This window comes from Sciurus carolinensis, chromosome 15 (genome assembly GCF_902686445.1).
Source record: "Sciurus carolinensis chromosome 15, mSciCar1.2, whole genome shotgun sequence".
NCBI classification, from domain to species: Eukaryota; Metazoa; Chordata; class Mammalia; order Rodentia; family Sciuridae; genus Sciurus; species Sciurus carolinensis.
The window spans coordinates 24,157,375-24,164,695 of NC_062227.1; the positions used below are offsets into that span (position 1 = coordinate 24,157,375).

The 7,321-nt window shown below is 40.3% G+C and overlaps 1 non-coding gene across 1 annotated transcript; it reads left to right on the plus strand.

Annotated features, from left to right (window-relative positions):
* The first annotated feature begins 438 nt into the window (after nucleotides 1-438).
* LOC124965875 (U6 spliceosomal RNA) lies at nucleotides 439-545 on the plus strand. Its single transcript, XR_007105260.1, has one exon. It is a non-coding gene; the product is annotated as a U6 spliceosomal RNA (small nuclear RNA).
* Nucleotides 546-7,321: the final 6,776 nt, after the last annotated feature.

Genomic DNA, 7,321 nt, shown 5'->3' on the forward strand with positions numbered 1-7,321 from the left:
CTCTGCTGCATGATGGACTCTCAGTGCTCAGCCAAGCAAAGACCACAGTGAGTGGTTATTTCCAAGTTCTGAATGTGAGCCCAAGCCGCTATCTGGGCACACTAACATGTCCTGGCCAGAGACAGAACTGTGCTAAGGGTATTAGCACAGAGTAGAAATGAGTGTCATCCCCAAATTAGCAATGATGCATTTCACTAAATTGCCTAGAGAAATTTAGTGAAACTAGATTTACTTAGCCATACAACTTTCATCTGAGAAAATATGTATTGCCAATTTATCTAATTATATTTTGACCATTTGTTGAATTTGAAAAATTTAAAGCAAGTCCTAAAAAAAAAAAAAAAAACTACCACTATCCAACACATTTATTGTTAATATCACATATAGGAAAAGAGAAAAATTTGGAATGTGTTAGTATATCATCAAAACTGCATAGTGGTGCTTGCTTCGGCAGCACATATACTAAAATTGGAACAATACAGAGAAGATTAGCATGGCCCCTGAGCAAGGATGACACGCAAATTCGTGAAGCGTTCCATATTTTTAATATTACTCCGCAATGAAGAATGATAAAATTATGGCACTTGCAGGCAAATGGATGAAATTGGAGAATATTATGCTAAGTGAGATAAGCCAATCTCAAAAAACTAAAGGACGAATGATCTCGTTGATAAGCGGATGAGGACATATAATGGGGGGTGGGAGGGGTTAGCGTTAGGGTTAGGGTTAGGTCTAGGGTTAGGGATAAGGAGGGTGGTAAGAATGGAGGAAAGAAGGACTGTATAGAGGGAAAAGAGGGGTGGGAGGGGTGGGGGTGAAGGGAAAAAATAATGAATCAAACATCATTGCCCTATGTAAATTTATGATTACACGAATGGTATGCCTTGACTCCATGTACAAACAGAGAAACAACATGTATCCCATTTGTATACAATAAAAAAAAAAACTGCATAGTGTGTTTTGTTTTATATACAAAGCCTTTATCCACAAAGCAAGTCTTTGCTCTGCTTCCTGGTTATATAGACACAAACTTCCTCAGCAGTGGAATACAAAACCAGAGTTCCAACAATACATCAAATAATAATAATTCCAGATCACAAGGGATTTATGGACCAGCCTGGCTAGGTGGTAAAGATGATAATGCCCTATATAAATCTTAAGAGGCTGAAGATGCTAACAGAAACTGAAAGGTATCCCCCTTCCTTGAAAGTCACCTACAAATGCCACTGTTCAGTCTTTGTTTCCCTTTTCTGTAAGGTTGACAAGCAAGTCAGCTTCAGAAAAAGAAGGCTTCCTCCTGCAAACTACTTTCCAACTTTTCTTTCTCCAAATAGGGCAGCTAACAAAATATTACAGGGAAACCCTTTTCTTTCAAAGAGCTTTCAAGCCCCTTCCTGTTCCCACACAGTCCCCCAAGAATCATTTAACGTCTTCACAACATGTTTGGATGCAATGAGTTCTCTTTCAGTGAGAGTTCTCTGTGCATATAGATTCTTTCCCAGGGGACAAAGTTTTGTGAAGATTTGGAAGAGCAGCCATTACAACCATGAGAGTGATTGATGACCTGTGTGCCACCTGGTCCCTGTGGAAGCATTTTTCACTGTGGAACAAGCAGCTGACATCTGTTGATGTTTGCAGAGTCAATATCTGAACATAAAGAAGGAACTGTCACATGAGACAGGAGATGGGATCTTGCTCTCACGTTTTTTTCCTCTTGGCATCAATATATTCATCTCATAAGTAGGGGGGTGCCACTATCTGGGGGACGGGCGAGGCTTGTGCTCTTGTTACCTGTCCTCGGAAGGGCAGGTTTTGGAACTCATCAACTCTGAGTAGACTAATGAGGGGCCACCCTCCTTGGAGTCATGGTCTGATGTGTCTCTTGGTCTTGGAAGTGAAGTGGGGTGGGTGGATCCTGCTAAAAGTCCTCTCCTCTCTGTTTCAGAAACTGAATAATGGAATGACTGAGACTTTTGTAACATTCATGTGGCAGAGTGCTGTTTGCATTATCTTTATACCTCTTCTAAAAACAAGTGCAAACTGACTCGGTAAAGATCTAACTTGTTCTCCTGCAAACTGTTCTAAAACTTTTTATTTATGGCTTTCATTTCTGAAACAGTCTGAATGTCTTTTGTAGGTGCTTTAGTATTTTGGGTCTGGGCTAAAGCAAAATAAAACGGCCTCATGCTGGCCAAAGTTCAGCATTTAACATTTTAGAGAAGTCCTTAGAGACAGCACAGCTGAAATAGACAGGAATCTACATTCAGGTGGCCATCAAAGGCACAGAGAGTCGCCTGGGGTGGCTGCAGCAGGACTTAAAAGAGGCACCTCCCAATCCAAGGGAATATTGGCAGGGCAGGGAGAAAGAAGAGCTTTCTGGGGCTACTGTTGCAGAATTTGTTACTAGTGTACAAAGGGACAAGAAAAGCTGATCTCTGACAAGGACATTGCTACATCAAACTTAGCTTCAAGAGTCTGCTTAAAGTGGGTCTGTGCTTCTCCTTAAATGCCCTGGTTTATATGCAGTGGGTAGGAAGGGAGCCATGGAGATGGCTTCTGCCCAGCTCTGGCCTGAGAGGCTGGAACAGAACAAACAATAGATTTCTAGGGCCTTGGAAAGGAAAACTATGCCTAAGTGGTGTATGTCAATGAGACTTCAGAATGATTGGACACACAGTGAGACAATAGTGACCTAGACAAAGAGCTCTATCAAGGTGCCACTATCTGGAGGGACGGGCGAGGCTTGTTCTCTTGTTACCTGTCCATGGAAGAGCAGGTTTTGGAACTCATCAACTCTGAGTAGACTAATGAGGGGCCACCCTCCTTGGAGTCATGGTCTGATGTGTCTCTTGGCCTTGGGCAGTCACACTTAGGAAGGGCACAGGCTTTGCTCCCGTGCACGGGCTCAGGTCCTGGGGAGTCAGATGATGTCCATGAATGGATGGATAAAACCCGGGGCTGCCAATGAGGGGGACAGGGTCTCCATCTCCACAGTGGGACAGAGAAGGCCATTTTTAGTGATGTTCAGTAGTAAAAATTTGGCAAGGTTTGAGAAGTAACTAAACATTAAAGAAATAGTGGATTTAAATATCAACAATTTAAAAAGGTAAAGTTAGCTGACCTTTTAGAAAAGAATTGAGATGAGAAGATGCTTACCTATTTAGAGAATTTGCTCAAGCTCATTTCAAAGGGTTTTTGTAGTGTTTTTGTTTCCTATAATGACAGTTCTAGCAGAAGGGATGTAAACTATGAATAGAAATAATAATATTTAGTAATCCAATCACAAGGAGAACTGTCAAAAGCTCATAGTTCTATTTATTTTGGGTCCAATTTTAGATTTTTCCTACAAAAGAGAAGTAACAAGGATTGTGGTAAAAACTCTTTTCCCCCTCTTCTTTTTCAAAACATGTATACCACAATTAGAAGTAATTTTTGATTCCATGCTAATGAAGTGATATGGATGCAGGGATCCTTGAAATCTACATCTAATTCATAAATATTTTCTCACCGAGAATGTCAGCCTCTTCCCCAGCAGAACACTCCACACAGAACACTGCACAGAAGCAAACCTGAATTGCTTCAGAATGTTTTTGCTTTTTTGTGCCGAACATTGGGTTTACTGAAATAGGCAAATCCAGCAATCTTAACTATTCCAGTTTGAGCAGGAGGCTATCTCACTTAGGGACTTATTTGGGGTGTCAGGACACATGAGTGGGGTATTACTGGAACCTGAATCCAGTGCCAGATGCAAGGAATTCTGGGAGTAAGGAGCTGTGCGGAGAAGTTGGCAAATTTTGAATTCAATTCTAGTAAATAGCTATTTCCAAAGGAGGTTGTAATCCAAAGGGGGAAATGGCACACTGGCATTAAGAATTCCGAGCAGAGATTCAGTGTGCATACGTGAATAAACTGTTTTCTTATTTTCTGTATTCTTGATATGCTGGCATTTGGAGTTTTGACTGCTCCTCCCAGGATTTGCAAGTTCCTATAGGTAGCAGTCAACTGCTACCCTTCTGAACTCCCCCTGGATATACACCAACCAATCCAGAGCCCACACCCCCAACCAGCTCCTTTATCAGTCTCACCCATTAAACCAATATTCCCTTTGACCCTAAATCACCCCAAGTCAAGGTACTGGAAAACTAGGGACCTTCCTGATAGCTTTGAGTACCCCAGAATTATTTAATCCATCAAATCCTAAGCCTATTCAATATTCTTACCCTGGTTTTCCCATTCCTTGCTTTGCAAATCCCAATACAGGGCTGGATCATATTCTCCTTTGTCTTCTTCCTCTTGACCCAGTCCTTCCCCATCTGGCTCTGCATGACATGGAATGCCTTGTGCTTTTGGGGATCTGTGTGAACTTCTTCTTTCATGACTACTATTTCTGTATCTGGGCTCTTAGCACACTGATTTTAAAATAACCCTCCCCCATAACCCAGTAAGACAGCAGTGTTATTGGTCATGGGAAGCTGGGTGTTGGTTCATGAACTTTCTGTTCTTGAGCAATGCCTATGGACAGGGTCAGATGTGAGATCTTTGAGCTACAGCTGCAGAAATGGGGACAAGAGCACCAGGAATCTACATTGCTTAAGTCACCTCCATGGAATTCTGCTCAAGGTGGTCAGTATATCAGAAACAACATATGTGAAGGCATTTTTCTAAAGAATTAAAGTCATCACACTACAGTGATGCACACATACCCATGTTTACAGCAGCAAACTCACAATAGCCAAACTGTGGAACCAGACTAGGTGTCTGTCAACAGATGAATGGATAAAGAAAATGTAGTATATATGCGCAATAGAGTTTCATTCAGCCATAAATAAAAATGAAATGTCATTTGCAGGAAAGTGGATGGAACGAGACACCATTATTTAAAGTGAAATAAGCCAAACTCACAGGTCAAGAGTTGTATGTTTCTTTCATATGAGAGGAAAAAGGAAAAGAAAGATGTGGGGGGAGGGATCTCATGAAAATCAAAAGGCAATCAGTAGAGGAAAGGGACCAGAAGAGGGGAGGGAGGGGAGAAGCATTAGGGAGTGATATTGACCAAATAATATTTTGTGCATGTATGAATATGTAATAACAAATTCCATCATTTTGACAACTATAGCATTATAGTTGTCAATAAAAATGTGGAAAGAGAGGGAAAAAAAGAATTGACACACATGGAAGTAGGAAAATCTAGACAAGTGCTATGGTTTGAATGTTCCCACCAAAACTCATTTTGAAGTCTGATCCCCATTGTGAGGTCTGAAGAGGTGGGGCTATAATAGGAGTTAGGCTATAACAGACTCTTAGGCCTGCAGATGCCCAATAGTAACTAAAAGAAAGGTAGAACTTAGCTCCTCTGCCTTCATTTTGAATCTGTCTCTTATTATCTTAAACTTTGGGTAGGTCCCTGCTCAGCTCTGCAGGTAGGCATGTTAATCATTTAAGGAGTGGCTCATCTAAAAACTGGTAATACAAAGTTTAACATATCTTGTCCCCCTTTAAGGCTGAGACAAGATTTGTAGGGACATTCAACGGTCAGCTTTTACAGCATCAGACCCCCTGAGTGATGCCTAGAAGTCTCCAGTTATTGCCCCCTTTCAGGATAAACATCAGATAAACATCCTGAGCAACAAGTATTAATTGCCCCACTCAAGCAATAAGGACTTCTCTGGAACTATCTTCCAGTCACCTCCATGGAATTCTGCTCAAGGTGGTCAGTATATCAGAAACAACATATGTGAAGGTATTTTTCTAAAGAATTAAAGTCATCACACTACAGTGATGCACACTACAGTGATGTAGTAAGAAATGATGATCAACCAGAGCGTAGTTTGACCAAGACTCTTAATTATGCATGCCACTTGCTTCCACCCCAGTTCTTCCTCTATTTAAACCTAAGTCTCCCATCAGCACCCTGAAGATAAGGCTGAGGAACTGAATCTCACTTTGCCTTCCCAATACAGCCATATTGATTAGTTTTCTTTCCTGCTTTTCACCATGACCTTTTCTGCTTGATTTATGGAGCCAGTGGCTGGACCTATTTAGTTGGGAACCTGGAGTCAGGCCTCTGGCCTAGGATTCCAGAAACAGGACCAGGTAAGACCTTTAAGAGAGGATTAGGTCATGAAGGCTCTGTCCTTAAAAATGAATTAACCCATTATTGGGTAAATGGATTAACAGGTTAATGGGCTAATGAGTTATCTTAAAAGTGTGATGAGAGAAAAATGGAGGAACTTTAGATTACATAGAGGGAAATGAGAGGGAGGCAGGTATGAAAAATGGTGGAACAAGATAGACATCATTACCCTATGTACATGTATGATTACACGAATGGTACATTTGTGTACAACGAATCAAAATGCAGTCTGTAAAATCTCTTAACTTGCATCAAGGTACTAAAGAAGTCTAATTTTTATAACTCAAAAAAAATGCAGTCTGTAAAAATAAAAAAAAAAGTGGATCTGTTATCAGAGCTAGTTTTGTTTTGTCTATTGTACATACCTGTCTCCCACTTGATGCCCTGCACTGCCTTGGGACTCTGCAGAGTCCTCACCAGCAAGAAGGCCCTCACTAGATAGGCCCCTTCACCTTGAGCCTTCCAGCCTTCTGAACTGTGAACTTCACAAACCTTTATTCTTTATAAATTACTCAGTCTGTCATATGTAATTATAGCAACAGAAAGTAGACCTTGGGAAGTAGAACCTAGGACCAGGTCAAGAAGAGAGATCTCACTTTAGGATGCACTTTTTGATGTTTACTTTCAATTCTAGAAATTTATTTTCAAGAAATAACTAGACATACACAAATATTCTTGGAAATATTTTTATGTTGTTCATAATTTGTCATTAAAAAATCTTCCTAAAAGTCAGTAGTAGATTTGCTAATTACTTCATGATAGAGTCATATGCTGTACTACTTAGCAGTTATCTGGCATAATGTTTTTTGCCATAAGAAATTAATATATAGTTCATTGAAAGTTAATGATTATGAAATTATGATGTAATCCTTTTTCATCAAGTATACATAGATTAAAACCTGGGGTTATCTCAGGATCATGCTATTATAATAATTTTGTGTGTTTATTTTTCTGCATTTTCCAAATTCAGTACAGTGAATGTGTATGATAAGTTAATTTCATTATTCTCCAGCATACAGCATATGGAAGGCAGGGAAACCCTGAGTACCCAAAAGACTGCCATAGAAGGAATATAGACAATTAGGTACCCCTCCCCTAGACCAGAGAAGCTCTACATGGAAGGCTTATAAACAGTGAGAACTCAATAACCCCCAGGCATTTTGATCTTGGGACAAAGCGTGATAGAAG